Source organism: Orcinus orca, chromosome 6 (assembly GCF_937001465.1).
Source record: "Orcinus orca chromosome 6, mOrcOrc1.1, whole genome shotgun sequence".
Classification (NCBI taxonomy): Eukaryota; Metazoa; Chordata; class Mammalia; order Artiodactyla; family Delphinidae; genus Orcinus; species Orcinus orca.
In genome coordinates, this window is record NC_064564.1 from 32,566,402 (window position 1) to 32,586,520 (window position 20,119).

The following is a 20,119-nucleotide window of genomic DNA, read 5'->3' on the forward strand; positions in this document are numbered from 1 at the left end:
TACAACTATTTGTAGAGCAACTATTCATAAGATGGCCTGAAGACTAGCAGAAAAGATCTTGTTCTGCAGAGCTGGAATGCCCAGCTTGGGGTCTCTTCCCTCCGTCGTCAAGGAACTGCCCCAGAGCCCAAGGGGAGGGCGGTCTCACTGAGGCTACCGGCTCTGGAGGGGCCCTGGCGGCTGAAGCCGCAACAGTCATGGGGACAGCAGGCCGGATCACTCATCCTGGGATAAGCCAGCTGCCATGTCATGAGGACACTCAAGCAGCCCTAAGGAGAGATCCATTTGGCAAGGAACTGAGGCCTCTTAACTACAGCCACGGGACCATGTGGATGAAAGGCTCTTGGTGCTGCAGCCAGGAGTCAGTGTTGTGCCTCTGAGGTGGGAGAGCCAACTTCAGGACACTGGTCAACAAGAAACCTCCCAGCTCCTCATAATATCAAACAGCGAAAATCTCCCAGAGATCTCCATCTCAACACCAGCACGCAGCTTCAATCAACGACCAGCAAGCTACAGTGCCGGACACTCTATGCCAAACAACGAGCAAGACAGGAACACAACCCCACCCATTAGCAGAGAGGCTGCCTAAAATCATAATAAGTTCACAGACACCCCAAAACACACCACCAGACGTGGACCTGCCCACCAGAAAGACAAGATCCAGCCTCATCCACCAGAACACAGGCACTAATCCCCTCCACCAGGAAGCCTACACAACCCACTGAACCAACCTTAGCCACTGGGGACAGACACCAAAAACAACAGGAACTAAGAACCTGCAGCCTGCAAAAAGGAGACCCCAAACACAGTGAGATAAGCAAAATGAGAAGACAAAAACACAGAGCAGATGAAGGAGCAAGATAAAAACCCACCAGACCTAACAAATGAAGAGGAAATAGGCAGTCTACTTGAAAAAGAATTAAGAATAATGACAGGAAAGATGATCCAAAATCTTGGAAATAGAATAGACAAAATGCAAGAAACATTTAACAAGGACCTAGAAGAAATAAAGATGAAACAAACAACGATGAAGAACACAATAAAGAAATTAAAAATACTCTAGGGCTTCCCTGGTGGTGCACTGGTTGAGAGGCCGCCTGCCGATGCAGGGGACACAGGTTCATGCCCCGGTCTGGGAAGACCCCACATGCTGCGGAGTGGCTGGGTCCATGAGTCATGGCCACTGAGCCTGTGTATCCAGAACCTGTGCTCCACAACGGGAGAGGCCACAGAAGTGAGAGGCCTGCGTACCGCAAAAAAACAAAAAAACAAACAAAAAAAAAACGGTAGATGGGATCAATAGCAGAATAACTGAGGCAGAAGAACGGATAAGTGACCTGGAAGATAAAATAGTGGAAATAACTACTGCAGAGCAGAATAAAGAAAAAAGAATGAAAAGAACTGAGGACAGTCTCAGAGACCTCTGGGATAACATTAAATGCACCAACATTCGAATTATAGGGGTTCCAGAAGAAGAAGAGCAAAAGAAAGGGACTGAGAAAATATTTGAAGAGATTACAGTTGAAAACTTCCCTAATATGGGAAAAGAAATAGTTAATCAAGTCCAGGCAGCACAGAGAGTCCCATACAGGATAAATCCAAGGAGAAACACGCCAAGACACATATTAATCAAACTGTCAAAAATTAAATACAAAGAAAACATATTAAAAGTAGCAAGGGAAAATAACAAATAACACACAAGGGAATCCCCATAAGGTTAACAGCTGATCTCTCAGCAGAAACTCTGCAACCCAGAAGGGACTGGCAGGACACATTTAAAGTGATGAAGGAAAAAAACCTGCAACCAAGATTACTCTATCCAGCAAGGATCTCATTCAGATTTGATGGAGAAGTTAAAACCTTTACAGACAAGCAAAAGCTGAGACAGTTCAGCACCACCAAACCAACTTTACAACAAATGCTAAAGGAACTTCTCTAGGCTACAAACACAGGAGAAGGAAAAGACCTACAATAACGAACCCAAAACATTTAAGAAAATGGGAATAGGAACATACATATCGATAATTATCTTAAATGTAAATGGAATAAATGCTCTCACGAAAAGACACAGATTGGCTGAATGGATATAAAAACAAGACCCATATATATGCTGTATACAAGAGACCCACTTCAGACCTAGAGACACATACAGACTGAAAGTAAGGGGATGGAAAAAGATATTCCATGCAAATGGAAACCAAAAGAAAACTGGAGTAGGAATTCTCATATCAGACAAAATAGACGTTAAAATAAAGACTATTAGAAGAGACAAAGAAGGACATGACATAATGATCAAGGGATCTATCCAAGAAGAAGATATAACAATTGTAAATATTTATGCACCCAACATAGCACCTCAATATATAAGGCAAATACTAACAGCTATAAAAGGAGAAATCGACAGTAACACATTCATAGTAGGGGACTATAACACCCACCTTTCACCAATGGACAGATCATCCAAAATGAAAATAAATAAGGAAACACAAGCTTTAAATAATAAATTAAACAAGATGGACTTAATTGATATTTATAGGACATTCCATCCAAAAACAACAGAATACACATTTTTCTCAAGTGCTCATGGAACATTCTTCAGGATGGATCACGTCGTGGGTCACAAATCAAGCCTTGGTAAATTTAAGGAAATTGAAATTGTATCAAGTATCTTTTCCGACCACAACACTATGATACTAGATATCAATTACAGGAAAAGATCTGTAAAAAATGCAAACACATGGAGGCTAAACAATACACTGCTTAATAACGAAGTGATCATTGAAAAAATCAAAGAGGAAATCAAAAAATACCTAGAAACAAATGACAATGGAGACACGACAACCCAAAACCTATGGGATGCAGCAAAAGCAGTTCTAAGGGGGAAGTTTTTAGCTATACAATCCTACCTTAAGAAACAGGAAACATCTCAAATAAACAACCGAAGCTTGCACCTAAAGCAATTAGAGAAAGAAGAACAAAAAACCCCCAAAGTTAGCAGAAGGAAAGAAATCATAAAAATCAGATCAGAAATAAATGAAAAGGAAATGATAGCAAAGATCAATAAAACTAAAAGTTGTTTCTTTGAGAAGATAAACAAAATTGATAAACCATTAGCCAGACTCATCAAGAAACAAAGGGAGAAGACTCAAATCAATAGAATTAGAAATGAAAAAGAAGAAGTAACAACTGACACTGCAGAAATACAAAAGATCATGAGAGATTACTACAGGCAACTCTATGCCAATAAAGTGGACTGCCTGGAAGAAATGGACAAATTCTTAGAAATGCACAACCTGCCAAGACTGAATCAGGAAGAAATAGAAAATATGAACAGACCAATCACAAGCACTGAAATTGAAACTGTGATTAAAAATCTTCCAACAAACAAAAGCCCAGGACCAGATGACTACCCAGGTGAATTCTATCAAACATTTAGAGAAGAGCTAACACCTCTCTTTCTCAACCTCTTCCAAAATAAAGCAGAGTGAGGAACACTGCCAAACTCATTCTACAAGGCCACCATCACCTTGATACCAAAACCAGACAAGGATGTCACAAAGAAAGAAAAGTACAGGACAATATCACTGATGAACATAGATGCAAAAATCCTCAACAAAATACTAGCATACAGAATCCAACAGCACATTAAAAGGATCATACACCATGATCAAGTGGGGTTTATTCCAGGAATGCAAGGATTCTTCAATATACGCAAAGCAGTCAATGTGATAAACCATATTAACAAATTGAAGGAGAAAAACCATATGATCATCTCAATAGATGCAGAGAACACTTTCGACAAAATTCAACACCCATTTATGATAATAACCCTGCAGAAAGTAGGCATAGAGGGAACTTTCCTCAACATAATAAAGGCCATGTATGACAAACCCACAGCCAACATCATCCTCAATGGTGAAAAACTGAAACCATTTCCACTAAGATCAGGAACAAGACAAGGTTGCCCACTCTCACCACTCTTATTCAACATAGTTTTGGAAGTTTTAGCCACAGCAATCAGAGAAGAAAAGGAAATAAAAGGAATCCAAATCGGAAAAGAAGTAAAGCTGTCACTGTTTGCAGATGACATGATACTATACATAGAGAATCCTAAAGATGCTACCAGAAAACTACTAGAGCTAATCAATGAATTTGGTAAAGTAGCAGGATACAAAATTAATGCACAGAAATCTCTGGCATTCCTATACACTACTGATGAAAAATCTGAAAGTGAAATCAAGGAAACACTCCCATTTACCACTGCAACAAAAAGAATGATATATCTAGGAATAAACCTACCTAAGGAGACAAACGACCTGTATGCAGAAAATTGTAAGACACTGATGAAAGAAATTAAAGATGATACAAATAGATGGAGAGATATACCGTGTTCTTGGATTGGAAGAATCAACATTGTGAAAATGACTCTACTACCCAAAGCAATCTACAGATTCAATGCAATCCCTATCAAACTACCACTGGCATTTTTCACAGAATTAGAACAAAAAATTTCACAATTTGTATGGGAACACATAAGACCCTGAATAGCCAAAGCAATCTTGAGAACGAAAAACGGAGCTGGCGGAATCAGGCTCCCTGACTTCAGACTATACTACAAAGCTACAGTAGTCAAGACAGTATGGTACTGGCACAAAAACAGAAAGATAGATCAATGGAACAGGATAGAAAGCCCAGAGATAAACCCACGCACATATGGTCACCTTATCTTTGATAAGGGGGGCAGGAATGTACAGTGGAGAAAGGACAGCCTCTTCAATAAGTGGTGCTGGGAGAACTGGACAGGTACATGTAAAAGTATGAGATTAGATCCCTCCCTAACACCATACACAAAAATAAGTCAAAATGGATTAAAGACCTAAATGTAAGGCCAGAAACTATCAAACTCTTAGAGGAAAACATAGGCAGAACACTCTATGACATAAATCACAGCAAGATCCTTTTTCACCCAGCTCCTAGAGAAATGGAAATAAAAATAAACAAATGGGACCTAATGAAACCTCAAAGCTTTTGCACAGCAAAGGAAACCATAAAGAAGACCAAAAGACAACCCTCAGAATGGGAGAAAATATTTGGAAGTGAAGCAACTGACAAAGGATTAATCTCCAAATTTTATAAGCAGTTCATGCAGCTCAATAACAAAAAAACAAACAACCCAATCAAAAAATGGGCAGAAGATCTAAATAGACATTTCTCCAAAGAAGATATACAGATTGCCAACAAACACATGAAAGAATGCTCAACATCATTAATCATTAGAGAAATGCAAATCAAAACTACAGTGAGATATCATCTCACACTGGTCATAATGGCCATCATCAAAAACTGTAGAAACAATAAATGCTGGAGAGGGTGTGGAGAAAGGGAACACTCTTGTATTGCTGGTGGGAATATGAATTGGTACAGCCACTACGGAGAACAGTATGGAGGTTCCTTAAAAAACTACTAATAGAACTACCATAGGACCCAGCAATCCCACTACTGGGCATATACCCTGAGAGAACCATAATTCAAAAAGAGTCGTGTACCAAAATGTTCATTGCAGCTCTATTTACAATAGCCCAGAGATGGAAACAACCTATGTGTCCATCATCGGATGAATGGATAAAGAAGATGTGGCACATATATACAATGGAATATTACTCAGCCATAAAAAGAAATGAAATTGAGCTATTTGTAATGAGGTGAATAGACCTAGAGTCTGTCATACAGAGTGAAGTAAGTCAGAAAGAGAAAGACCAATACCGTATGCTAACACATATATATGGAATTTAAGAAAAAAAAATTTCATGAAGAACCTAGGGGTAAGACAGAATTAAAGACACAGACCTACTAGTGAATGGACCTGTGGATATGGGGAGGGGGAAGTGTAAGTTCTGACAAAGTGAGAGAGGTGCATGGACATATATACACTAACAAACGTAAGGTAGATAGCTAGTGGGAAGCAGCCGCATAGCACAGGGAGATCAGCTCAGTGCTTTGTGACCTCCTGCTGGGGTGGGATAGGGAGGGTGGGAGGGAGGGAGATTCAAGAGCGAAGAAATATGGGAACATATATATATATGTATAACTGATTCACTTTGTTATAAAGCAGAAAGTAACACACCATTGTAAAGCAATTATACTCCAATAAAGATGTAAAAAAAGAAAAAGAAAAGATCTTGTACAACTAAAGATATAAAGAAGGAACCACAATGAAATGGGTAGGAGGGGTATAGTCAAGACCCATACCATGGGTGGGTGACCCACAAATGGGAGGATAATTACAGTTGCAGAGGTTCTCCCCAAGGAGTGAGGCATCTGAGCTCTACACTGGGCTCTCCAACCTAGGGGCCATGCACCAAGATGAGCTCTCAGAACATTTAGCTTTAAAGGCAAGCTTAATTTTGGAAGACCCAGAGGTCTGAGGTAAATAGAGACTCCACTAAAGGGCACACAAAATCTCACATGCTCTGGGACTCAGGGCAGAAGCAGTAATTTAAAAGGAGCCTGGGTCAGACACACCTGCTGATTTTGGAGAGCCAGGAGGCAATTGGGACTCACCATGGGGACATAGATGCTGGAAGAATCCATTAGGGGAGCTCATCCTACCATGAGTACTCTGGTGCTGGTGAGCTCCATTTTGGAATCCTTTCTCTGGCTCATTAGTGACAAGATCTGATCCCACCCACCAGCCAGTGGGCTCCATTCCAGGGACACCCCAGGTCAAGCAGCTAACTGGATGGGGACACAGCCCCACTCACCAGCAGGCCGGCTGCCTTAGAATCCCCTGAGCCCCCAGCTGTCCCAGGACCCGGCCCTGCATACCAGTGGGCCTGCACTAGCCCTAGGACCCCTGGGGTCCCAATAGAAGGAATCAACAGTATATTAGGTGATACAGAGGAATGGATCAGCAAACTGGAAGACAGAGTAGTGGAAATTACTGAAGCTGAACAGAAAAAAGAATTTTAAAAAATGAGGGCATCTGGGGTGACATAAAGTATACTAACATTTGCATTATAGGGGTCCCAGAAGGAGAAGAGGACATATTTGAAGATATAATAGCTGAAAACTTCCCTAATCTGGGAAAGAAAATAGACATCGAGGTCCAGGAATCAAAGAGAGTCCCAAACAAGATCAACCCAAAAGGGACCACACCAAAACACATTGTAATAAAAATGGCAAAAAGTAAAGGCAAAGATGATATTAAAAGCAGCAAGGAAGAGTAACAAGTTATGTAAAAGGGAACTCCCATAAGGCTATTAGCTAATTTTTCAGCAGAAACTCTGCAGGGCAGAGGGAATGGCATGATATATTTAAAGTGATAAAAGAGAAAAAACTACACTCAAGAATACTCTATCCAATGTCTATCAGTCAGATTTGAAGGAGAGATAAAATAGTTTACAGACAGGCAAAGCTAAAAGAGTTCAGCATGACAAAACCAGCTTTACAAGAAATGTTAAAGGGACTTCTCTAAGCATAAAAGAAAAGGCCACAACTAGAAATATGAAAATTATGAGAGGAAAAATCTCACTGGTAAAGGTAAATATATAGCAATGGTAGTAGACTAACCAGTTATAATGCAATCAGGAAGGTTAAAAGACAAAATTAGTAAAATCATCTATTTTCACAGTAACTAGTTAAGGGAAACACAAAACAAAAAGTGTAAAATATAATGTCAAAAACAGTAAACATGGAGGGTGAGTTAAAAACACAAGGTTGTTAAAATGAGTTTGACTTAAGAGATCACCAACTTAAAATAATCACATAAATATATAGATTGCTATATATAAACCTGGTAATTACAAACCAAAATCTATAATAGATATACACACAAAAAAGAGCAAGAAATCCAAACATAACACTAAAGATAGTCATCAAATCATAAAGGAAGGTAGTAAAAGAAGGGAGGAACAAAAAAGAACTACAGGGGCTTCCCTGGTGCCGCAGTGGTTGAGAGTCCTCCTGCCAATGCAGGGGACATGGGTTCGTGCCCCGGTCCGGGAGGATCCCACATGCCGCGAAGTGGCTGGGCCCGTGAGCCGTGGCTGCTGAGCCTGTGCATCCAGAGCCTGTGCTCCGCAACGGGAGAGGCCACAACAGTTAGAGACCCATGAACCTACCGCAAAAAAAAAAAAAAATTACAAAAACAAACCAAAAACAATTAACAAAATGGCAATAAGTACATAACTTATCAATAATTACTTTAAATGTAAATGAACCAAAAGATTTAGAGTGGCTGAATGCATACAAAAACAAGACCCGTATATATGCCGCCTACAAGAGACTCATTTTAGATCTAGAGAGACACACAGACTGAAAGTGAGGGGATGGAAAAAGATTTTTTTATGCAAATGGAATTCAAAAGAAAAATGGGGTAGAAATAGTTATATCAGACAAAATAGACTTTAAAACAAAGACTGTTACAAGAGACAAGGATATTACATAATGATCAAAGGACGAATCCAGGAAGATATAACAATTGTAAATATAAATGCACCCAACATAGGACAACTTAAATACATAAGGCAATATAAACAGACATAAAGGGAGAAATTGACAGTAACCCAATAATAGAAGAGGCCTTTAAAACACCACTTACATTAATGGACCGATCATCCAGACAAAATCAATAAGGAAATACTGGCCTTATATGACACAAGACAAGATGGACTTTATGTGTGTATGTGTGTGTGTGTGTATATATTAAAGACTTAAATGTAAGACCTGAAACCAGAAAACTGCTAGAAGAAAACATAGGCAATAAGTTCTTTGATATCAGTCTTAGCAACATTTTTTTGGATATGTTTCTGCAGGCAAGGGAAACAAAAGCAAAAATAAACAAATGGGACTTCAAACTAAAAACCTTTCGCACAGCAAAGGAAACTATCAACAAAATGAAAAGGCCACCTACTGAATGGGAGAAGATATTTGCGAATGATACATCCGATATAGGGTTAATATCCAAAATATACAAAGAACTTGCAAACTCAACATCAAAAAATAAACAACCCAGTTAAAAAATGGGCAGAAGATCTGAATAGACACTTTTCTGAAGAAGACACACAGTCAACAGCTATCAGCATCACTCATCATCAGGAAAATGCAAATGCAAATCAAAATCACAATGAGATACCACATCACACCTGTCAGAATTGCTATTTTCAAAAAGACAAGAAATAACAAGTGTTGGCAAGGTTGTGGACAAAAGGGAACCTTCATGCACTGTTGGTGAGAATGTAAATTCATACAGCCACTATGAAAAACAGTATGGAGATTCCTCAAAAAATTAAAAAATAGAACTATTCTACGATCCAGCAATTCCACTTCTGGGTATTTGTCTGACAAAAACAAAAACACTAATTCGAAAAGATATAAGACCCATATGTTCATTGGAGCATTACTTACAAAAGCCAAGATATGGAAGCAACCTAAATGTCCATCAATGGATGAATGGATAAAGAAGATGTGAGATAGATATATATATGGTATAATGGAATATTAGCCCAAAAAAGGAAGAAATACTGCCATTTGTGACAACATGGATGGACATAGGGGTTATTATGCTAAGTGTAACAAGTCAGACAGAAAGACAAATACTGTATGGTTTCACTTATGTGTGGAATCTAAAAAGCAAAACAAATGAACAAGCATAACTAACTAGAAACAGAGTCATAGATGTAGAGAACAAACAAGTGGTTGTGTCTTCCTATGCATGAACAAGGTCTTTTTTTAATGTCTTTAAAAATACCTCTCAGTGATGTTTTGTATTTTAAAATCTTGTAAATCTTTTGTCATGTTTATCCCTCAGAATTTCATATTTTTGATGATTTTGTAAATTTTATAATCTTTCAGGTTTCAATTTCTGGTTGTTCTTTATAAGAACACAATTTTAAAAATCTTGTTTCCTGCAAGATGCTAGACATTTTAGTTTCATCAAAACTAATCATTGGATTTTCTACATAGGAGATCATCCCATTGTGAATAAAGACGTTTTTACTTTCCATTCTGGATGCCTTTTATTTACCTTTTTGCACTTATTCCAGTGGGCTCCAATTCACTATTGAATAAAGGTGGTGAGAGTAGACATCTTTGTCTCATTTCTGACATTTGTTGAAAAGCTTTCATTCACTATGTCGATTATATGTTTCACAGGTGGAGGAGGTTTCATTTTATTCATAGTTTGCTGAGAATTTTTACAAATTAGGAATGGATTGGATTTTGTGAAATGCTTTTCTGTGTCTATTTAAATAATCTTTATTTTCTCTTTTAGCTTGTTAATATGGGGCTTTACATAGATTGATTTTCAGATGTTAAATAAATCTTGCATTTCTGGGACCCTTTGGTTATAAGGCATTCAGTTTTTAAAAAATCCTTTTTTAACATGGTTTTTTTTCTTTTCACTCTTTACTTTTTGTGTTTCAGTTTGAATATTTTCTATTGACCTGTCTTAAGTTTGATTCTTTCCTCTGTTGTCTTACTGGGAAGTCTACTGAAAGACTTCTCCTCTGATATATTTTTCATTTCTAGCATTTCATTGGCTCTTTCTGAAAAAAGGGATAATATTCATCTGTATGCTAAAATTCTCCACTATTCATGTTGTCCCTCCTGTCTTTCCTTTAAAATGCTCATCACAGTTATTTTAAAGTTTCTGTCTGGTAATTCCCATATTGGGGCCCTCTCCGGATCAAGAATCTTTCCTCTCTTGGTGATGACTAACATAGACTGCCATTGCCTGTGTTAATTCTAAGACCCAAAAGTCTTTGAGTTCCCTCAGTTCTCCTACTCTGCCCCAGACTTCAGCAGACACTGCTTGCCCACACCTCAGCAAGTTCTCTCTCAGCTCCCCTATCCTTCTCCCAGCTGTAGACCACCACTACCTCATACTCAGTATAAGGCCCAGGAATTCCTGTTGGGTTTCTCTTTGTTTTCCTTTTTGTCCCCAATTTTTAGCAGTGTCTGTCTATATAAGCTCCCCTTATATCTGGGGCTACTAAAGATTCTAAACCCTCAAACTAGCTCACATTTGGCCTTCAAAAATTCTTCTTATCCCTGTCTGTGGCACACCCCTCTCCCTCCTGCTGCTCTTTCAATGATAAAATTAACTCGGGTGCCTTTTTTTAAAGAGGGGTCTGTCACCTTTTTTTGTTTTTTGGTACGCGGGCCTCTCACTGTTGTGGCCTCTCCCGTTGCGGAGCACAGGCTCCGGACGCGCAGGCTCAGCGGCCATGGCTCACGGGCCTAGTCGCTCCACGGCATGTGGGATCTTCCGAGGCCGGGACACGAACCCGTGTCCCCTGCATCGGCAGGCGGACTGTCAACCACTGCACCACTGGGGAAGCCCACTTTTTGTATTTTTGCTTAGCAGTTTTCTTGGTGACCTCAGATTTCTGATGGGTTAAGCAATCATTTTTTTGATACTATGATTTTATAGGTCATCTGCCTTTGTTTTTGCTGATTGGTTTTTTGGGTAGGAGAGACATTTCCCTGTGACTTTCTATGTCCTAAGCAGGAGTGGAAGTTCCTAATGTCTTTTAAGTTCCATTTCCAGTTGTCTCTGAGGTCCAGTGGCACTCCTGCCCCATCATCCTTGAATTTCCATTGTTGCTTAAGCTGAGTAGAGTCTGGTTCACCTCATTTTAATGCCCAGTGTCCTAACACTGCAGTGGGAAAACACTGGGAAGACATTATGCAGAAACTGCCCTCTACTAGAAATGCCTCCATTTCTTTACTTGCAAAATGGGGCTAAAATTCCCTGCTCTATCTACTCACGAGTATCTTGGGAGAGTCTTCTGGAATAATGGATGTGAATGAGCTCTGTAGCATGTACACTCAATATGCATGTTATTACTAATTTGGTTGTGCTGGGTCTTAGATACGGCAGGTGGGCTCCTTAGTTGTGGCTTGTGGGCTCCTTAGTTTCAACTGGCCAGCTCCTTAGTTGTGGCATGCAAACTCTTAGTTGTGGCATGCATGTGGGATCTAGTTCCCCGACCAGGGATCGAACCCAGGCCCCTTGCATTGGGAGTATGGAGTCTTACCCACTGTACTACCAGGGAAGTAGCTAAAGTTTTGTATTTTCCACTACCTCATTATCTGTGGAACCCAGGTCTTCTCTCCATTGGTACTTCCACTTTCTGGTTTGGGTCCATCATTTCTCAGTAGGAGCTTACCATATGATAGCTACCCTGCCTGGGCACTTTAGGCAACTGTGCTATCCTTATTACAGATATGTTCTATGGATTCCTGACTCCAACTCTTACCAGCTGTGTGAAGTTAGAGAAATAGTGTAATATCCCAAAGCCTCAGTTTCTTTGTTAGTAAACTGGAGATAAAAGTAGCGTATAATCTCATAGAGTTGTTGTAAGAATTAAATGCCATGTTTGTGATGTGTGCCTGGCATACTGGAAGTAACTTCCCCAAGGCCAAGTAGTCAGTTTGCATCTGGGCTAGCCTGAAGCCCAAGTTGGTGATGCCAAAGGCATCATTTCAATCATGGAGTTATGTGGTCTCCGAATAGTTTTCTGGGCTCTCCACCTCACCTTTGTTACATATTCCAAATAAACATACTCTTAAGGTCTTTCCCTTGCCCGAAAACTTTTATTTGCCACTCAATGCCAGGAACTCTCTTCACATCTCCAGATGAATTTTCCCAGCATTCAAGGTTCTTGACTGTTGTGGATAAAACTTATCTGTTAAGCATGCCTTATTGCTATGTTTTAGCTCACAAGCGCTCTGGCTGTGTCTTGAACAATAGGTAAGCTGAGGACAGGCAAAGATGTAGAGGGCTATTGTAGGTTGTATGGGAGAGGGCATTTCCAGGGGATAAATGATGGGGGTGAAGACCAAGGGACAGGTAAGGAAGGTGGCATGTATGGGAAGCAGAGAGCAGGCTATTGGGTGCATGAAAAATGTGCACCATGGAAGGTGAGGCTGGAGTAACATCCACAGATGGACTGTTTGGACCATGAGCACAGGTATAAGCTGCCTAATTTTTGTTCAGTAGGTGATGGGGAATCCATAAAATTGGTTTGAGAGGTAAAGACATGACAATCTGCACTCCCTGCAGGGCTTCTTGCTCCTGGTTTCACTCCAACTATTTCAGAGGTCAGACGGTCTGGAGTAGACTCTCAGGGCTCTTCTCCCACTTTGTTCTCCTGGCAGCCTCTGAAAGGCCCAGCCTCACCCACCATCAGAAGGGTACTCTTTATAGCCTCATACTGCTGAGACACCACAGCTTGAAGTTCTGAGAAAAAACATAGAATACGACCACAAGATCTCAACACCTGCTTGTCCACATTGACATCCCTCTGTGCCTTAGTTTCCTCAACTGTGAATTGGGAGTAAGAGCACCTACTTTGGAGGGGTATTATGTGGTGTAAATGAGAGAATGTAAGAAAAGTGTATAGCACAGGGTCTGGCATGAAGCCAGCCCCCATTAAATTCTTCTGCCCTGGCCTTCCCTTGGGACAGTCTTCCCTCTAGCACTTTCCATTCACAGTGTGTCTGAGGACACAAGAAAGCTGTCCTTGTGTGTGGGCATAACCTGCAGGGTAGGGCACTCAGTGTTTGCCTTCAAGAACACACAGGCGATCCATGAACAGAACAGAATAGAGATGACTGGCAGTCCAGGTTTCCAACACAGTAGTGAGCACGTGGAAGGACAGTGCTCACGAGGACAGCAATGTGATGCAGAGGAAGACACAATTTGCATCAAATGCTGTCTAATTACAGCTCTAGGAGTCAACGGCTGAGGAACTTGGGCATGTCCCTCCACTCCTCTGATCCTGTTTCTTCCCTGAAATTGTTTCGATGTGAGGTGTCAGTGAGAGAATACAGGTCAAGTGCTGCATATCGTCTGGCACTGCCAGAGCTAGGTGGGGTCTGCCTTCTCCCACACGGATTCCCTATGAGACCCAGTGGAGGGGAGAGCAGTCAGGATGGTCAGAGAAGCTACTTGTTGCTCTCGAGGCCTCACTGTGGCCTGGACCTCTGGGACCAACCCTGCTGTGATGGTGAAACAATTCTGTGACATCTACGTGCCATGTGGCTCTCCGTCTTGACTCTGTGCCAATTCTGTTGGGAGATTTTACAGAGGGTGTAGCACTGCACTGTCCAGTAGAAATATAATGTGAACCACATGCCTAAGTTTAAATTTTGTAGTAGTCGCATTAAAAAGAATGAAAAGATATGAAAATGCTAATATATTTATTTAACCCAGTATATCTAAAATATTGTTTCAACATGTAACCAATATAAAAATATTTATTAATGAGATAAATTATTCTTTTTTTCATACTAAGTCTTCAAACTCCCATGTGTGTTTTACATGAAAAACAATCTTAATTATGACTAGCCACATTCCAAGTGCTCAATAGCCATACAGGACAGATCTAGCGGGACTCGACCTTCGGGAAACAGAGCCATGCTGCCATCTGGTGGTTATGTCATCAAATAGCACCCTGAGCACCCACACTGGGCCAGGGCCTGTGCTGACACCAAAGACACAGAAATTACATGCTTCCTTCCTCCGGAGTGCCTTAATCCCAGTGAGAGAAAAGGTGGTCAGAAAGAACCAACCTTCAGAGGGTGAAAAGTTCCAGAAGAGAAGGCTCTTACAATGCTCTGGGATTTGGAAACACCAAGGATGATAGCAGAGAAGTGAGAAGGTTCTAGGAACAAGGAGGCATTTCACAGATGGAGAGGAGAATGACCTGCATGGGGCCACATGATAAACAGTTGCCCTGAGGTAAGGAGACTCTTGGCCAGGCCTCCAGAATCTCTCACATGGACCATGGAAGCCACTTTAAAAAGTACTTTTTTTTCCTTTTTTTTTTTTTTTCCCTAAGTAATGAATATATCCAATAATTCAAAATCTGACAAGTAGAAAAGCAAACAGTCTCCCTCCCATCCCTGCCCCCTAACCACCCCATTCCCATTTAGTGAAGCATACAAGCAATGCCATGATAACCCTGTACACAATTATTCTACATGTGCAAGTATATCAGTAGAATAAGTTTCTTGAAATTATTGGGCCCAAATATATGTGCATCTAAAATTTTGATAGATAAGTAATAGCCTTCTTTAAAAAATTAGCTTTATTTAGATAATAATCTACATATAATAAGCTCACTATTTTAACTGTACAATATGATGAGTTTTGAAAAATGTATATGGTTATGTAACCACAACCATATCATGATATAGAACATTTCTACCACCCCATAAAGTTCCCTTTTGGCCTTTTGCAGTTAATCCCCTCACCACCACCCCAGCTTCTGACAACTACTGATTTGTTTTCTGCCTTATAAGATGGCCTTTTCCAAAGTATCATATGAATGGAACAATATAGAATATCATCTTTTCTGTCTGGATTCTTTCATTTAGCGTATGGATTATGTGATTCATCCATATTCTTAGGCTTCATATATCAAGGTAGTACTTTTTATTAAGTACTATTCTGTTCTATGGATACATTATAATTTAACCATTCACCAGTAGATGGACATTTGGGTGGTTTCCAATTTGCGGCTATAAAGCTTTTTATGAACATTCAAGTACAAGTCTTTAAGCTTTCAGTTCTCCTAGGTACATACCTAGGATTGGAATTTCTGGGTCATATGTTAAGTGATAGTTAACTTTATAAGAAACTGCCATACTGTTTTCCAAAGTAACTGTACCATTTTGTATTGCCACCAGCAATGAGAGTTCCAGTTGCTCTACACCCTAATACTTGGTACAGGTTATCTTTTTCATTTTAGCTATTCTAGTAGGTGTGTAGTGGTGCCTCATTGCAGTTTAAATTTACATTTGACTGATGCTACATGTTGTCTACGGGCTTATTTGCTGTTTTTATACATTCTCTGCTGAAGTGCCTGTTCAATTCTTTTGCCCATTTTTAAATTGAGTTGCTAGTTTTCTTATTATCAAGTTATAAGATATCTTTATATATACAGGTCTTTTGTCGGATATATGTTTTGTAAGTAATTTCTGTCTGTGGCCTATTCATTGTCTTATTAGTGTCTTTCAATGAACAAATGTTTTTAATTTTGATGAAGTTCTCCAGTTTCCCTATTTGTTGTCCCTGGGCTACTCCTTTGCTTCATCACCACAGGGCAAGAAAACCTTTCTTCTGGTTCTCACTGACTGAGGCAGAATTCTCTTGCCTTGGGTCAGGGTTGTGTGCTATTGTCTGTGGCCATGTCTTCCATTAACTGTCCTCTTCCCCTGTTTCAAGGAATTGTCACCTTTTTCAGTTTATTGAGACAACAGTATTCTTTTTCAGGTTTAAATTTATAATTAATAAAATTGATAAAGCCATTGCCCTGTAGTCAAAGACAGATTTATTACTCTGCAGTAAGGGAGAACATACGCCGTAAGGACCTCAGAATGGGACAGGGGTTGTTAGGGTAGCTCTGGGGGTTGGAGTTAGTCATAGGATGGTATTGGCATTAGTCATAGGATGGTATTGGCAGAGATTATTATGAATTTATAAACTAAGGACTTAGTGTTACAAATGGTGGTCTTATTTTTAGAATGTATGAGTCTGTTTATGTTACTCTTAGGCTAGTTTTTCTGTGGTCTTAGAACATATGGGTCAGAGCAAACTGGTGTTAAAAGAGTTTTAATTTTGAGACTTTGTGATGCATGTCATAGTTTTGGTTTGGTGGAGTTTATCTGTTTTGTGAGTCAGGTTACATTTTGCAAGTTGTGGTTTCTCTTTTATTTTTATCTATTATGTCAATCCTGTGGATTTTGGATTACTGAAGCGCAGGCTTCAGTAATATAAGATTAAGATACCTTGCCTGATAAGTGGGAAAGACTAAGAGCTCAGTAAAAGCTGTTGGGCTAGTGGGTATCTGTTTAGAAAATAATACATTTACACCTCTACCACCTTTATTTATGATTCACACCATATAAAATTGGTAGTAAATAAAGTGCCTAAATGTATTAGAAGAAAATATGGGAGAATATTTTTATAATGACAACATGAGGAAGCTATGTCTAGGAAAGATACAAAAGCTAGAACATACAAAATATTTAACAAAAGATTAATAATTGTTATATATAAGGAAAATCTACAATCCAGTCAGAAAATGACAACTTGTGGAGTGTAGTTAGCTAATGGCCTTCAGCAGCAGACTCCTTCAGGTTCACCTAAACTTTGATGCCGAGGTCACACTGTTCCTGGGGTGGCCCTTGCCAATGGCTGAGCAACACTGGCATATCTGCCTGACGTGGGACTCTGTGACTGGCCATCTGTGTTGAATACTGATAGCTTCCTCACCCAATCCTGCTTCCTCCCTTTTCCTTTCACAGGAAAATTACTTCCTAATAAACTTTTTTCACTCTTAACTCTATCTCAGCATCTGCTTCCCGGTGAACCCAACCAACATACAACTTTAAAAAAATAGGAAAATTTATAATCAGTATATCCTATAAACATGTATATCCTTCACAGAAGGATAAACATGAAGAGATGCTTAACACCACCAGTGAAAAAATGTAATTAGGGAAATGCAAATTTAGGGATCAATAAGAAGAATTTTTGTCTATAACATTGGCAAAGGCTTAAAGAAGTCGAATATCTGTGTTGGCTAGCATATGTTGGGAATGTAAATTGTAAACTGTATGGTAATGTAAACTGGTATAGCCACTTTGGAGAACTGGCTTTCAAAATATTTTAAAATTATATGTAAATACCATATGACTCAGAATAGTTCATTTCTTGAAATGTTCTTTAAAGAACAATTGCTAATGTGTAAAATGAGGCATGTTCAAGAATATTCATTGTAACATGGTTTGTAATTGTTAAACAATTCTGGAAAGAAACAAATGAAACTAACAACAGTACATACTCCTGAGGTAGTTTTGTAGAACCAAGTAAAATTAGAGATCTCTTCACTCTTTGGCCAAGAATATACTGATTTTTTAAAAACTGTTTTTTATTGTGGTAAAATATACATAATATAATATTTATCATTTTAACCATTTGTAAGTGTACAATTCTGTGACATTAAATACATTCACCATGTTTTCAAGTTTCACCTATGTTGTGGCATATTTAAAAAAAAGCTATTACTTTTTATAATTGAATAAGATTCCACCACATTTTTTTATCCACTCAACTGTTGATGGACACTTGGGTTTTTTTCCCACCTTTTGGGTGTTGTGAATATGTGAGTAGATATTGCTTCTATGAACACTGGTGTACAGATATCTATTCAAGTTCGTGCTTTCAACTCTTTTGGATTATATACCTAAGAGTAGAATTGCTGGATCATATGATAATTCTGTTTAACTTTTTGAGGAACAAACTGCTTTCCACAGCAGTGGCACTATGTTATATTCCTATCAGCAATGCTCAGTGTTCCAACTTTTCCACATACTTGCCAACACTTATTATTTTCTATTTTTTAAAATTATAAGCATCATATCTTATCTTTTATGGTTTAAATTCACATTTCTCTAATGGCTAATGATATTGAGCATCTTTTCATGTGCTCATTGGCCCTTGGTATATCTTCTTTGGAAAAATGTCTATTCAAGTCCTTTGCCAATTTTTGAACTGGGTTGTTTTTTTTTTGTCTATGAGTTGAGTTGTAGGAGTTCTTTATATATAATGGATAATAATCCCTTATCAGATGTTATGATTTACAAATATTTTCCTTATTCTGTGGACGCCCTTTTCACTCTTTTTTTTTTTAAACATCTTTATTGGGGTATAATTGCTTTGCAATGGTGTGTTACTTTCTGCTTTATAACAAAGTGAATCAGTTATACATATATATATGTTCCCATATCTCTTCCCTCTTGCGTCTCCCTCCCTCCCACCCTCCCTATCCCACCCCTCCAGGCAGCCACAAAGCACAGAGCTGATCACCCTGTGCTATGTGGCTGCTTCCCACTAGTTATCTATTTTACGTTTGTTAGTGTATATATGTCCATGCCACTCTCTCACTTTGTCCCAGCTTACCCTTCCCCCTCCCCATATCCTCAAGTCCACTCTCTAGTAGGTCTGTGTCTTTATTCCTGTCTTACCCCTAGGTTCTTCATGACATATTTTTTTCTTGAATTCCATATATATGTGTTAGCATATGGTATTTGTCTTTCTCTTTCTGACTTACTTCACTCTGTATGACAGACTCTAGGTCTATCCACCTCATTACAAATAGCTCAATTTCATTTCTTTTTATGGCTGAGTAATATTCCATTGTATATATGTGCCACATCTTCTTTATTCATTCATCCGATGATGGATACTGAGGTTGTTTCCATCTCCTGGCTATTGTAAATAGAGCTGCAATGAACATTTTGGTACACAACTCTTATTGAATTATGGTTTTCTCAGGGTATATGCCCAGTAGTGGGATTGCTGGGTCATATGGCAGTTCTATTTGTAGTTTTTTATGGAACCTCCATACTGTTCTCCATAGTGGCTCTACCAATTCACATTTCCACCAGGAGTGCAAGAGTGTGCCCTTTTCTCCACAACCTCTCCAGCATTTATTGTTTCTAGATTTTTTAATGATGGCCATTCTGACTGGTGTGAGATGATATCTCACTGTAGTTTTGATTTGCATTTCTCTAATGATTAATGATGTTGAGCATTCTTTCATGTGTTTGTTGGCAATCTGTATATCTTCTTTGGAGAAATGTCTATTTAGGTCTTCTGCCCATTTTTGGATTGGGTTGTTTTTTTTTTTTGTTATTGAGCTGTATGAGCTGCTTGTAAATTTTGGAGATTAATCCTTTGTCAGTTGCTTTATTTGCAAGTATTTTCTCTCATTCTCAGGGTTGTCTTTTGGTCTTGTTTATGGTTTCCTTTGCTATGAAAAAGCTTGGAAGTTTCATTAGGTCCCATTTGTTTATTTTTGTTTTTATTTCCATTTCTCTAGGAGGTGGGTCAGAAAGGATCTTGCTGTGATTTATGTCACAGAGTGTTCTGCCTATGTTTTCCTCTAAGAGTTTGATAGTTTCTGACCTTACATTTAGATATTTACTCCATTATGAGCTTATTTTTGTGTATGGTGTTAGGGAGTGATCTAATCTCATACTTTTACATGTACCTGTCCAGTTCTCCCAGCACCACTTATTGAAGAGGCTGTCCTTTTTCCACTGT